Raw genomic sequence first — 14,673 nt, forward strand, 5'->3', positions numbered from 1 at the left:
CCAGAGGACTCCCAAAGCCCTGTAGATGTTCAGAGTAGGCTCTGGGAACACCAGCTCAGCTCAGCTGAGCACCATGGAGATGGTTTGATCCCAGACCCAAACCCATCCTCATGTTCCTCCCCAGTCATATGTGGGCTTGAGATTGCTGGGAAAGGAGCTGCTGGGGTTATCAAGAGATGAGACCCAAGAGCTGTGTGTTTAAAGGGCACCTGTGGCTGTAGCAGGCACAGTGCAAACAGACTCATCCCCCCACTGTCCCAGCTGAACATCAGAGTCCCATTACAGCTTGGATCACATCAGCACCCTCTGTGCAGAGCAGGGGTCAGTCTGAGGTCAGTTACAGGTGCATTGGTGGGCACTGCAGAGCAGAGGGAATGAGCTGTGCCTGCTCTCCTCTTGCTGTGGGAAGGAGTGGATGTGCAGCACCAAGGGTGAAGGTGCTGGTGGTGGGGGAATAGATGCACAGGAGAACAGGACAGTTGTTGGCTGTGCTCAGACTGGGGTTGGATGGTCCCTGTGCCAGGCTGCCCAGGGAGCTGGGGCAGTGCCCAGCCCTGGAGGGCTCCCAAAGGTGTGGAGCTGAGGTGCTGAGGCTGTGGGTCAGTGCTGGGCTGGGCAGGGTGAGGGCAGGGCTGGGCCTGCAGCAGCTTCCAGGGCTTTAACAACTGAAATGACTCTGATTCTGTGACAAGAGAGCACTGCACTTGTGGGTGGTTGAGCTACAGGTCCTGGTGTGCTGTGAGTGTCATTTAATACCTGTGCTTTGAGCTGCTCCTCACTGGGCTGCTCAACATCTCATCTCACTCAGCTCATGGTGATGGAGTGTCCTGCAGCTGTGGCAGGGACAGTGCTGGGGATGGCAACAGGAGGGGCTGCTCCTGCATGGCATGGAGAGGGAGCCTGGGGAATCCCTGCAAGGGGAGACGGGTGTTTTACAACACCCAAGTGCAGCATTGATTCACTGAAATGATTCATGGCAGCTTTTCCACCTCAGCTGGTTTTTTGTTGCCCAGGCAGACCCAGCCCTGTGTGCTGCTTTGCTTCAGTTCAGCAGCAGTTGCTCAGGGCCCCCTGGTCCTGCTGCCAGCCCAGGACAAGCCCTTTGCCTGCACCAGGCTCCCAGCACCTCCTGTCCCTGGGGCCTGACTCAGAGGGGCTGAGGGGGGCCCAAGGTGCAGGGAGCATGCAGGAGGGAGAGGCTGTGCAGCAGCAGGATTTTGGGAGGTCTGGTCCATGGGCAGCTGTTTCTCCAGCCACTGCTGGTGTGTGCTCAGCCCCATGCTCCCCACCATCATCAATCACCCAGAGGCTGGCAGCCTGCCATCACCATGGGGCAGCCCCTTCCCTTCCCTTCCCTTCCCTTCCCTTCCCTTCCCTTCCCTTCCCTTCCCTTCCCTTCCCTTCCCTTCCCTTCCCTTCCCTTCCCTTCCCTGAATCCCTGAATCTCTACAGCCCTGCATCCCTGCAACCCTGCATCCCTGCAACCCTGCATCCCTACAGCCCTGCATCCCTACAGCCCTGCATCCCTGCAACCCTGCATCCCTATAGCCCTGCAGTCCTGCAGCCTTGCATCCCTGCAGCCCTACAGCCCTGCATTCCTTCAGTCCTGCAACCCTGCATCCCTACAGCCCTGCATCCCTGCAACCTTGTATCCCTACAGCCCTAGAGCCCTGCATCCCTACAGCCCTGCATCCCTGCAGCCCTGCCCACCTCCTGCCCTGTCCCTGCCCCCAGGCCCCTTGGAGGCAGCAGGAGCTGTCTGCTCTGGGCTCTGAGCTGTACATGTGGCCAGCAGGTTTCCTCGTGGTTCCAAGGGGTGGGAGGGAATCTGGGCCCCTTTCCAGAAGCAAAAACAAAAGCAAATCCGAGCTGGCTTTGGGGAAGAAGTGCTCTCACACAGCTCAGCCACCTCACTGGGATGTGGTGGGGAGCTGGGGGGGACATGACTCACTGCTCCTGCCCCTGTGGGGGTCCCTGTGGGGAAGGGCACCCCGAGGCAGGGACAGCCCTGTGCTGCAGCTGCAGGGTGCTGCAAGGAGCTGCTCAAACTCTCCTCTGGGCTTTTTTCATCTGGCTGACACAGCCCAAGCTCACTCACACAAGGGATATTTATGGAGGAAGTTCATGCATCTAACAGCTTAAGCTCTTCTAAGCTTGGAGCCCCAGCACAAAAGGATTTGGGGGCAGTTAACAATTCTGTGTGCTTAAGAGATTTTGCTTTTGCAGGGCCTGGCTCAGCAGTCCCTCAGGGCCCTCCCCAGCACTCCTGGCTCCTTCCCTGCCCAGCCCCGGCCCCTCTGCTTCTCTGCTTCACCTTCTGCTCCCTGCCTGCAGTCTTTTCTCTCCATCTCCCTGTTCTTTGTCTGCTGCCTCCCTCTCTCCCCCTCCTGTCCCTCCCATGCAGCATATTAAGCGTGTTTCTCTGCCTCCCTCCCTCATTGGCTCCGAGCTGCTGCTCTGCCTTGAGCTCTCCGTGGGGACTGGACGTGAGGGGAGCTGCCTGCCAGGGGCTGCCTGCCCAGGGACCTGCCCACCAAACCCCCACAGCCACCTCCAGCTCCTCTCCAGTTCTGGAGGACGTCTGTCCACGTGTGAGATCGCTGTATTCCCAGTGGGCAGCCTCTCTGTTGCTCTACAGCAGGGAACCCTGACCCTGCTGGGGTAACAGGGGGTGGGTTTGCCCTGCACAAGCTGCTGGTGACAGGCTCCTGCTATGGGAGACGTGTGGCATCATCCCTTGGGGTCACAGGAGCTTCTGAGGAGGAGAGGAGCTGGTGACATGCTGGGAAGAGGAGAAACCTGCTCACCTCAGTGGTCTATAGAAACATAGAACCCCAGAGTGGTGGGGGGTGTGCAGGGCCCTGCAGAGCTCACCCAGCCCCAGCCCCTGCTCAAGCAGCTTCCCCTGGCTCAGGGGGCACAGGAACGTGTCCAGGCTGCAGAAGAGCCCTGCAGCCACCTGCCTTCACAGAGCAGGACCACACTCCTGAGTGGAGCCCGAGGGCCAGCAGTGTGTTCCCCTCCAGACCCTGCACTGCCTTCCCCCTGCACCTTGGAGGGAGGATGTGTGGGCCCTGACCCAGTTCCAGCACCCAGCCTCATGTCAGTCCCAGTTCCAGTCCCACAGCTCCATTCCACCACCAACCCAGCTGGATAATCCCAGGTCAGCTCCAGCACTGACCCAGCCCTGTGCAGCTCAGATTGTTGCCTGGGGGATCCCAGCTTGGGGCTGTGCAGGGCAGAGCTGTGCCCCTGCAGGTGGGCACCAATGCCAGGCCTCCCTGCCTGTGCCTCTCTGCTATTCTGAGGTCCAACACAGCACATCTGCCACCACCTGTGATCTGCACCTACAAGTGTGTGGAAGATCCAGAGCCAGGGCTGGGAGGGAATGGAGGGGGGTCTCTCCAGGCTGGGATTTGAGAGGGGAGCTGAGGATGTGCTGAAGGCTTAGAGGGATGTTCAGCTTTCTGCTGGCCAGGGGAAGGGGATGTCCTGGCTGTCTCACAGCCAATACAAGTATGTGATGTTTGGAAGATAAGAGGCTATTTATGGCTCCATGCCTGTTTCTGCTCTGGGCCTCCCCTGATAATGCTGGACCCAGCCAATAAACTGTAAGGCCCTGGGGGTAATTAGGCTCTTCCAGGAAGCATTCTTGGTTGAGCTGGAGCAGATAGAGCCATTTGTGATGTGAATGTTCCCAGGGATGGAGAGCTGCCCATTAAAGGGTCCCATCAGCTGCTGCTGCCTTAACCCCAGCTGTACCTGGCACTCAGGTCCATCACCACACCTCTAACTCTCCATGTGTCTGTTTAACCCTCCCACCCTTGGGCCTCTGCTGAGGTTTTCAGCCAGTTTTGTTGGCTCTTAGCTAGTCCTTGGCTCCACTTCAGCCTTTGTGTTGGCAGATGCACAGCCCCATGCACAGGATGCTCATAGTGATGTGCAGAGAGCCCGAGGGGATGCTGACCTTTCCCTCTCCCTACATCCCCTGTGCTGGCAGTGGTGTTTCTCTGGGTGCTTTCTGATCCCTGCTGCTGGGGCTGGCTGTGAGATGTACATTCCTTGCTCTTGCCCAGCTCCCTGAGGCTGTGTAGCAGGAACCCATCACCTTCAGTACCTCACCACATTACAACTTCCCTGTCATCAGCTAACTTTATTGGGAATGCTTTGGGCTTTCTCCTGCCCTCATTGATAACAATCTTTGAATAGCCCAGAGGCATGAACCAAATGTGTTGGCTCTGGTAGAAACAGATCTGCTCTGTGCACATTCCCAGCTCCCAGCTCAGGCTGGAGCAGCAGCAGCTCGCCAAGTCTTAATGTGCTGAAGGTGTCCCAGGGTGTGGGTGGCCCCTCTGATTCCTGACCCCAAACATCACATGTCACCAAGGGAAATGCTCTGCAGAGGTTTGGCTGCATGATATTCATGCTGTTACCTCTCCCTGGTTGCAAAATCCAACCATGAGGAGGTTGGTTTGCTCGAATGTGGCTCCCAGAGGTGGAGGTGGGTTGGCACTGCCCTTGTTTGACTGGCACCCAACCCTTGTTTGACTGGCACTGGCTTTACAGTGACACTCTTTAAATGGCCAGGACTGCCTCATTTAACAAATTGCTTTCCCCCACATCTCTGGAACTTGCTGCTGCTCCACAGGGTGTGGGAAATGGAACATGAAGTGTCACACTGGCTCATCAGGCACAGCTCGAGAAGCTGAGGTGGATGCTGTCCCGACACACTAGGTGCACAGTGTTCAGCTTTAGTAGCTGCTGCTTAACATCTTGAGTTACTGCTGGAATGGAAAGTATTTCACCATCATCCTAGAAGGTGATTACATCACCTGGCTTCTTCCCAAGTACCAAACAGGAGTTTTTCTGCCTTTTCTAGGGGGTTGTTGACAGTTGGAATGCTCCCAGCCAGCCAGGGCTGGGGCTCATTGTGGATGCTGCTCTTGAGGCTTCTCCTTTTTATCCTTCTCTGTCTGGAAAACAAGAGCACAGCATCTTTCATTCCACTGCTTTGATTCTTCTCCCTCCTCCTGCTTCTTGCTGACCTCTGCCCCTTGTTGGGAAGCCAATTAGAGATGTGATGTGAGCTGCAGCTGCTGGAGATGACCAACTCCAAGCCCCATGCACCCCATATGCCAGGCTGGAGATGCCAGCTTGTCCTCTGGGCTTCTGAAGGGTGGAGGTAGGATCAAGGGAAGCCTCACAGAGCAAGGAGGTGGCAGATGATGAGGTTGAGGTACTTGTTTTTTGGCAATCTAAAGCCCTAAGAGATGCTGACCTTGCAAGGAGAGTCTCAGATGATCCAGGAGTGGGGCAACAGGTCTGCTGACAACTCACCTCAGAGCAGGAAAAGTTCCTTCTCAGGGTCTGCACCTTGGTGGCCAAAAGCAGGTAAAGGAAACAAGAGCTACTCTCTCATTTATCTTTCAAGGCAAGGGAGAGGCTGAGACCTTCCACAAAAGTCTTTTTCCCTGCAGAGAAAGGCAGGAGGTGAGGTTTTCCAGGACATGAGGGTGATAACTGCAGGAGCATTACAGAGCACTCCCAGCCCTGTGCTGGAGAGGCAGGGAAAGACCCCATCAGGCTGCAGAAGAGAACATCTTCAACATCTTCAGCAAGGACCTGGATGAGGGCACAGAGGGACCCTCAGCAAGTTCCCTGCTGGCACCAAACTGGGAGCACTGGCTGATTGCCCAGAGGCTGAGCTGCCAGTCCCTGAGAGCTGGGCAGGCTGAGAGTTGGGCACAGAGCAACCTGCTGAGGGGCACCAAGGGCAGAGTCCTGCAGCTGGGGAGGAACAAGCCCATGAGCAGCACAGGCTGGGGGTGACCTGCTGGAGAGCAGCTCCAGGACAGAGACCTGGCAGTGCTGGGGGAGAACAAACTCAACATGAGCAGCAACGTGGGCTCGTGGGCAAGGGGCCAGTGGCAGCCTGGGGGCAGCAAGGAGAGTGTGGGCAGCAGGGCCAGGGAGGTTGTGCTGCCCCTCTGCTCTGCCCTGCTGAGGCCTCAGCTGGAGTCCTGTGGCCAGTGCTGGGCTCCCCAGCTGCAGAGAGACAGGGAACTGCTGCAGAGAGGCCAGTGCAGGGCCAGCAAGATGCTGAGGGGCTGGAACATGTGTGTGAGGAGGAAAGGCTGCAGCCCTGGGGCTGTTCAGCCTGGGGAACAGAAGCCTGAGCTCAGGGGGATCTCATCAGTGCTCATCAATACCTAAAGGTGTCAAGAGGATGGGGCCAGTGTTTTCTTCTGGAGTGTTCACTGACAGGACAAGGGGTGATGGGATGAAGCTGGAACACAACAAGTTCCACTGGCACAGGAGGAGAAAGTCCTTTGGTGCTGAGGTGAGGGAGCCCTGGCCCAGGCTGCCCAGGGAGGGTGTGGAGGCTCCTTCCTTGGAGCTCTTCAAGACCCCCCTGGACACGTTCCTGTGTGACCTGATCTAGGTGGGAGCTGCTTCTGCAGGGGGGTTGCACTGCATGAGCTCTGAAGGTCCCTTCCAGCCCCCACCAGTCTGTGACTCAAGGGGGGAACATTCTTACTGTAAGGAACTGGAGGGACAAATGGAGAAAATGCCACTTTCTGAGGAGCTGGGGGTTTAATTGAGATGTTTCAGTGAGTCAGGCTAAAGCCAAGAGGTTGATTGGAATATTTAACATGGGGAAATACCCTCAGACCTTCTCTGGGCTGGTGTGAAGTTCTTCCCCTGTCAGATGATGACTCTGGAAGAGCAGAGCTGGTTTGGTTTAGCTATACAAGGTAAAAAGAATCTTTACAGCAGATCTAATCTAGAAGCTGTGATTAGCTTAATTAGCTGCAGGGAAACTCTTTATTGTTCCCCATATGCCTCAGAAACGTGGCCCATCACTGGAAAGGATCCATAAAAATCCCCAGAAAGGTTAGAAAATGGAATCAAAGTGTTCCCAGCTCATGCAGGGACTGTGCTTACATAGACCAGACTTCAAACTGGGTCAAATTAGGTTTGGCCAAGCCAAACACACAACATGTTGAGGTGTTGAAGACCTTCAGCAGCAATCTGTGGTACCCAGCCCTTGTTGGGGCAGCTGTTCCATCTTCAGCCCCCTGAGGAAGGAGTTGCACAAGGGATGCAGAGCAAAGCCAGGCAGCAATGTGGTACTTTGAGGCATCCCCACAGCCCATTCCTGCCTTGGAGTCAAAAACCCCTCCAAACTTGGCACTAGGTATTAAATAGAGATGGGAAAGAAGAGGCACAGCCCAGCAGCCTGTGGCACAGCAGCTGCTTTAAGGCAGGGCTGTGGTCATACTGGATATATGTTTCCAACCAGCATCCTTGGCTTGTTCCCTCCAAGGGAGCAGCAGCTCCTGGACCTGTCTGGTTCAGATGCCTTTGCTAGAGTCCAGCATCACTCCAAGAAAGGGGGAATTGGTTGTGGGAGAAGAGAAACTGGCAATTTGCTGAGTGGTAAATGGACAGCAAGGTGTAGTGTGAGCAGGGAACTGCCCCTCACTGAGCCTTGGAGAGCACCCTGTTAGGGGAAAAACAGAAACAAGGCTGTGAAAGGCACCTGAAATGGGGATCTGTGTGAACACTGTGTTCTGCAGGTTGGATTCTGGAGAGCTGCTGCAGGGAAAGGGCCTGGGGGGGTTGTGCCAGGGGCTGAACAGCAGCCAGCAGCGTGCCCAGGGGGGCAAGAAGGCCAAGGGCAGCCTGGCTGGGCTCAGCAGTGGGGTGGCAGCAGGAGCAGGGCAGGGATTGTCCCCTGTGCTGGGCCCTGGGCAGGCTGCAGCTCCAGGGCTGTGTCAGTGCTGGGCCCCTCACTCCCTGCCACAGGGACACTGAGGGGCTGCAGCGTGGCCAGAGCCGGGCACAGAGCTGGGGAAGGGGCTGGAGCACAAGGGGCTGGGGAGGGGCTGAGGGAATGGGGGTGTTGAGCCTGGAGAAGAGGAGGCTGAGGGCAGCCAGCAGCACTCTCTGACACTCCCTGCCAGGAGGCTGCAGGGAGCTGGGGGTCGGGCTCTGCTCCCCAGCCATGAATGACAGGACAAGGGCAAATGGGCTGCAGCTGCCCCAGGGGAGGTTGAGGCTGGAGCTGAGGCAGAACTGTTTCCCTGAGAGGGGTGTGAGCCCCTGTGCCAGGCTGCCCAGGGAGCTGGGGCAGTGCCCAGCCCTGGAGGGATCCCAAAGGCGTGGAGCTGAGGTGCTGAGGCTGTGGGTCAGTGCTGGGTTGGGCAGGGTGAGGGCAGGGCTGGCACTGCAGCAGCTTCAGGGGCTTTAACAACCAAACCTGTGATTCTGTGACCCCCTGTCAAGCCATTGCAGCTTTCTGAAGGCAAATGTTCCAGGACAGAGATCCCTTCCTCACTTCAATGTGTGGAAATAACACCTGAGGAGGTGTGAGCATCTTCCTGGTGTCTTTGCAGGTGAACTGGAGATAGTGGCTTTGCTGCTTGTGTCAGAAACTAGAACAGACCTTTGCAAAGCCCCAGACCTTGGTTTCATTGGCCAGTGAGGCTCCTGATGCTGGAGTGTGTGGTCACAGCACATCCCCAGCACTTGGGCTGCTTCAGAGAAGAGGCTTCAGACTGCATGCAGATGCATTTGGAAGGAGTTTCTAGTTTGTCTCTGACATTTCCAAGGACAACAAGCTCCTGCTTGCAAAGTCTTTTTGCACTTTCAGGCTGCTGCAGCCCCTGTGTTCAAGGAGACAATTTTTAAGCCTGCAAACCAAAGGTAGCAATTTCCTTTCAAAACATTGTGATCCCAGGAGCTCCAGGGCTGTTCCACCTGCAGCTGTGACAGGAGACACAAACAGAGGGACACGTGAGAAGGGCTTTGTTCATCTCAAACTATCAAAATGCCCAAACCCTCAAGGTGAGTAGAACTGAAGTGCAGCCTCAAGTGGAGCCCATAGAGGAGAGTAACGTGTCTGCTTTGCTCCAACCAGCATGTGAGTGCAGAACCAGCTGGCTGGATGAGGGGAGAGCAGTGATGGCATCTGCCCTGGCTTCAGCAAGGCTTCTGACACTGTGTCCCACAACAGCCTCAGCAGAAAGCTCAGGCAGTGAGGCTGGGATGGGTGGAGGTGAGGTGGATGGAGAGCTGCTGAATGACAGAGCCCAGAGGGGGGGATCAATGGCACAGAGTGGAGTTGGAGACCTGTGGGCAGTGGAGTTGCACAGGGATGGGTTCTGGGGCCAGTCTGGTTCAACATCTTCATCAACCACCTGAGTGAGGGCACAGAGGGACCCTCAGCAAGTTCCCTGCTGGCACCAAACTGGGAGCACTGGTTGATTCCCCAGAGGCTGAGCTGCCAGTCCCTGAGAGCTGGGCAGGCTGAGAGTTGGGCACAGAGGAACCTGCTGAGGGGCACCAAGGGCAGAGTCCTGCAGCTGGGGAGGAACAAGCCCATGAGCAGCACAGGCTGGGGGTGACCTGCTGGAGAGCAGCTCCAGGACAGAGACCTGGCAGTGCTGGGGGAGAACAAACTCAACATGAGCAGCAACGTGGGCTCGTGGGCAAGGGGCCAGTGGCATCCTGGGGGCAGCAAGAGAGTGTGGGCAGCAGGGCCAGGGAGGTTGTGCTGCCCCTCTGCTCTGCCCTGCTGAGGCCTCAGCTGGAGTCCTGTGGCCAGTGCTGGGCTCCCCAGCTGCAGAGAGACAGGGAACTGCTGCAGAGAGGCCAGTGCAGGGCCAGCAAGATGCTGAGGGGCTGCAACATGTGTGTGAGGAGGAAAGGCTGCAGCCCTGGGGCTGTTCAGTCTGGAGGAGACTGAGGGGGAAGCTCATTAACATTTATAAATATCTCACTGGTGGGTGTCAGGAGGCTGGGACATCCCTTTTTTCTCGGGTATCCAGCAGCAGGACAAGGGGTGATGGGCTGAAGCTGGAACACAACAAGTTCCATTTAAACACAAGGAGAAACTGTGTCAGTGTTGGAGTGAGGGAGCCCTGGCCCAGGCTGCCCAGGGAGGGTGTGGAGGCTCCTTCCTTGGAGCTCTTCAAGACCCACCTGGACACGTTCCTGTGTGACCTGACCTAGGTGGGAGCTGCTTCTGCAGGGGGGTTACACTGGATGAGCTCTGCAGCTCCCTTCCAGCCCCCACCATGCTGTGATCCTCTGAATTTTCCCATCCTGGATGGCTTTTGAAATGCTCCTTAGTGGCTTCTGAAGGGCTGCAGCAACAGATAATACTTGTCAAACAGCCCACTGCATTAAATGCACCAGCTCTGCCTTTCTACAGCATCAGCTCTCTGCAAGGCTCTCTGCACCCAGTCTGGGCAGTGCTCAGGGCTGGCTTTGCCCTCAGACATCAGCAGGGAGTTTCCATCACGCTGTTCCACCTTCCTCCCTGCTCTTCAGGAGGGCTCTTGCTGGGCATGGTGCCTGTGTGCTCCTGAGGTGTGCAGAGGAAAGGAGTGCAGAGTGCTGGCTTGTGCAGTGGCCTGGGGTGCCCACACACATGGAGGGATCAGAGAATCCCAGGATGGTGAGGATGGGAAGGGCCCTGCAGAGCTCACCCAGCCCCAGCCCCTGCTCAAGCAGGTTCCCCTGGCTCAGGGGGCACAGGAACGTGTCCAGGTGGGGTTGGAAACCTCCTGAGAAGGAGCCTCCACACCCTCCCTGGGCAGCCTGGGCCAGGGCTCCCTCACCTCAGCACCAAAGGAGCTTCTGCTCCTGTGCCAGTGGCACTTGTTGTGTTCCAGCTCATGCCCATCACCCCTTGTCCTGGCACTGGGCACCACAGAATAAAGACTGGCCCCAACCTCCCAACACTCACCCTTTAGGTATTACCAGCATTGATAAGGTCCCTTCTCAGCCTTTTCCTCTCCAGACTAAACAGCCCCAGGTCCCACAGCCTTTCCTCTTGAGGAAGATGCTCCAGTGCCCTCAGTATGCTGCAGCCTGAGCTCCCTCAGGCCCCTGTGCACAGGAGGATGCCTCTGAGGCCCCAGTGCCTCAGGCTGCCCAGGCTGCACATGCTGGAGCTGCTCTCTCATGCCAACCATCACCCAGCAGACTGTGGCAGCTGAAGGCAGGAGGGTTTAGCACAGTGGAAACACAGTGCTGCAGGCCTTTACCTTGCATCATGGTGAGGAACACTAATAGGCACAGGCACAGCCCTGCTTAATAGGACAGGGAAAAGAGGATTAGGAGAAGCATTTAGGGACTGACTCACGCCCAGAGAAGCTTCTCCTCCACTTTTCCCTGCTGTGCACCCCAAGGATGGATTAAAATGGGCTGTATTTGCTGTTGCATTGCTACCAGCAGCCCAGAGCAGCTCCTGGTGCCTCTGCAGCTTTGCTGGCTCACTGAGGTGAGCAACGCTGTAATTTCCAGTCACCTTCACAAGTACAGTGCTTCTGCCATTACTGGCACCTACATCAGCCTGGACATTGATCCAAGCTGTAATGGTGGTGTTTTACTCTCAATTTACACCCTGGGAGTGGGACCTGTGGCACTGACTGAGGAATAAGAGATGGGGCAGCTGCTGTAGGGACAAAATAACATCATCCCCAGGCTTTGTCAGCCTTGGTTTTGCAGCTGCAGCCCTGCAAAGGTCACACCTTGAGCCTTGCAAGAGGCCTGTGGGGCTGGCAGGGGCAGGGGGACAGGTTGGCCTTTGGTTCCTGCTTCCCCTGGTGGGTCTGCTTGCTAGAGAGAGGATTAGAAAGCCAGAAGAGGGACTTTATCCTGCTCACTGCTTCCTTGCATTAGCACCACGACTGTGGCTCATTTGCAAGCAGTGACAGAGCTGAGTGTGCATCTCCAGCACACCCTACAATTAGAACTGGTCTTAGGGGGTTGGCTTGGTTTTGTTTTGCTTCTGGAAAGGTTTTTGCTGTCTGGCTCAGATGGAAGAGATCCCAGTTTGGTTTTGTTTCTCTGGAATTACAGCATGGCTGCTCTTTCCAGGGTTTCCCAGGCAAAAAACGTGCACATGGGACCTGCCCAACACAGCCCATGGCTCACAGCATCCCAGAGTGGGGGTGGGAAAGGGCCTTCAGAGCTCATCCAGCCCCTGCTACAGCAGCTTCCCCTGGCTCAGGGGGCACAGGAATGTGTCCAGGTGGGGTTGGAAACCTCCTGAGAAGGAGCCTCCACACCCTCCCTGGGCAGCCTGGGCCAGGGCTCCCTCCCCTCAGCACCAAAGGACTTTCTCCTCCTGTGCCAGTGGCACTTGTTGTGTCCCAGTTTGTGCCCATCACCCCTTGTCCTGGCACTGGGCACCACAGAAAAAAGACTCATCTCATCCTCCTGAGGCCTTTAGGTATCTGTCAGCACTGATAAGGTTTCCCCTCTTAGTCTTCCCCAGGCTGAACAGCCCCAGGGCTGCAGCCTTTCCTCCTCACACACATGTTCCAGCCCCTCAGCATCTTGCTGGCCCTGCACTGGCCTCTCTCCAGCAGTTCCCTGTCTCTCTGCAGCTGGGGAGCCCAGCACTGGCCACAGGACTCCAGCTGAGGCCTCAGCAGGGCAGAGCAGAGGGGCAGCACAACCTCCCTGGCCCTGCTGCCCACACTCTCCTTGCTGCCCCCCACTAGGATGTTCCTCCAGGCCATGCTGAGCCCAGCACAGGAGCATGTCACAGGCAGCCTGACCCTGCTCAGCAGCTTTCATGAGCTGGGGGGAATTCTCCTCTGTGCAGCTTTGCAGGGGCTGTGGAGGAGATTTGCCCCTGTGCAAGGGCTGGTGGGCTGGTGCTGCCAGCTGCAAGCAGAGCGTGGGAAGAGGGTTCCCCATGGGAGAGCAGCGAGGGCTGAGTGTGCAGAGCTCAGCAGAGGGTTCACACTGGCTGCAGGTGCAGTTTTGCTGCTCAGTCCTGCCTAAAGATGAGAGGTTAGCATGCCATTCCTCTGGCAGCACAAGCCCTCCCTCCAGAGCAGGTTGCCTTGGCTGCTGCTGCCAGGGGTCAAAATGGCTTTGGTGGAAACCAGGAGGTTGCCAAGCTGGGGCTGGGGCAGCAGGACACACAGGAGCAGCACTGCTGCCAGCCTGCCCATCTTGTGTGTGCCTGGGGAGAGGGGAGGTTGTGAGCTGGGGTTTCCATGGAAACCAGAGCCAGTGATTTCCTGCACACCAATGTGCTGCAAGGCCAAAAGCAAACAGGGGCAGGAGGGGGGAAGCAGTGTGTGGTGAGCAATGGGCCCTCCCTGTGGAGCTTCATCCCTGCAGCACAGAGGAGACAGGGGAAGGAGGGCATTTCAGCACCCTGAGCTCTCTTGCTGTCTCCCTGCAGCTCTGAGCGTGGCTGGGAGCAAGGGCCAGCCCTGGCAGAGGGCTCTGGGCACAGCATCCATACCTGCAGGTGTCTGGCACCCCATATGCTCTTGTTCAGCCCAAGGTGAGCTTGCAAGGATGCAGCACTGTGACAGAGCTCCCCAGCAAATCCAGGTAGCTCAGTAATAAGCACAATTAATTAATCAGCCCAGGAGGAACTGCAGCAATAGCACTGTTGGCATTTAGTCTGTGGCCTCTGCCTGTGTGCATCACCTCTCTGTGCACTGTGGCCTCCCCAGCACTGTGGGAACCACTGCAGGAGGGTGACAGGGGAGATCAGGGCAGGGATGCTGGAGGTAGCCCTGGTCAGAGACATGGGCAGCCACCTCAGGTGCTGGTGTGCTGCAGCTGGTTCTGGGCTCTCCAGTTCAGGAGAGACAGGGAACTGCTGGAGAGAGGCCAGTGCAGGGCCAGCAAGATGCTGAGGGGCTGGAACATGTGTGTGAGGAGGAAAGGCTGCAGCCCTGGGGCTGTTCAGCCTGGGGAACAGAAGCCTGAGCTCAGGGGGAGCTCACCAGTGCTGGTAAATCCCTAAAGGTGTCAGGAGGATGGGGAGACACTGTGTTTACAGTGCCAGGACAAGGGGTGATGGGCACAAGCTGGAACACAAGTTCCACTGGCACAGGAGCAGAAAGTCCTTTGGTGCTGAGGTGAGGGAGCCCTGGCCCAGGCTGCCCAGGGAGGGTGTGGAGGCTCCTTCTCAGGAGGTTTCCAACCCCACCTGGACACGTTCCTGTGCCCCCTGAGCCAGGGGAACCTGCTGTAGCAGGGGCTGGGGCTGGATGAGCCCTGCAGGGCCCTTCCCACCCCACATTGAGGGATGCTGTGATTGTGTGTGGACACCTTCACACCACTGCTGGGTCCCACCCAGCACATGGGCTCAGATCTGGGGCAGAGTGTGAGGCTCACAGCTGTTTAGTCCTGCAGTGACATGACTTGCAGGGTCCTTCTCAAAGTGCAGGGAGGTGTGTGTGTGGTGCCTGGAGGGTGCATGGCCCCTGGCCCTGGGGCTGCCCTGCCTGCAGCCCCCTCACACCGCCCTGGGACCCTGGGGCTGGGCTGTGCTGCTGCAGGGCTGAGTGCTGGAGCTGCTAGCAGACTGGAAATGTCTTTTGTCAAAGCTTGAGATGCCTCCAACCTCCTTTAATTAAAGACAATTACTGCTTTCAGCCCCTCTTCACAGCTCAGCTGGGTTGTTTGCAAACACACAGCTGCGGGAGTCTTTGTGCCCCTCTCTGAGTCCCGCTTCCCTGGAGACACACAGAGGTTCCTTTATGATCAGCATTAGGGCTAGCAAGCAGCTGAGGGGGAGGAGGGGGTGTCCTGGGCTCACAGGGGGTTCTGAGGTGCAACTCTGTGTGCCTGCATCCATCAGCCCTGCAGAGCCCAGAGAGGCACATGGCTCACAGGGAGGGC

The 14,673-nt window shown here is 57.2% G+C and overlaps 1 protein-coding gene across 2 annotated transcripts in view; it reads left to right on the plus strand.

The window, feature by feature from the left end:
- The window catches only part of EPHB2 (EPH receptor B2), a 145,251-nt gene that overhangs the window by 53,311 nt on the left and 77,267 nt on the right, over positions 1-14,673 (plus strand). The gene's annotated exons all lie outside the window — the stretch shown is intronic.

This window comes from Colius striatus, chromosome 21, assembly GCF_028858725.1.
Source record: "Colius striatus isolate bColStr4 chromosome 21, bColStr4.1.hap1, whole genome shotgun sequence".
NCBI lineage: Eukaryota > Metazoa > Chordata > Aves > Coliiformes > Coliidae > Colius > Colius striatus.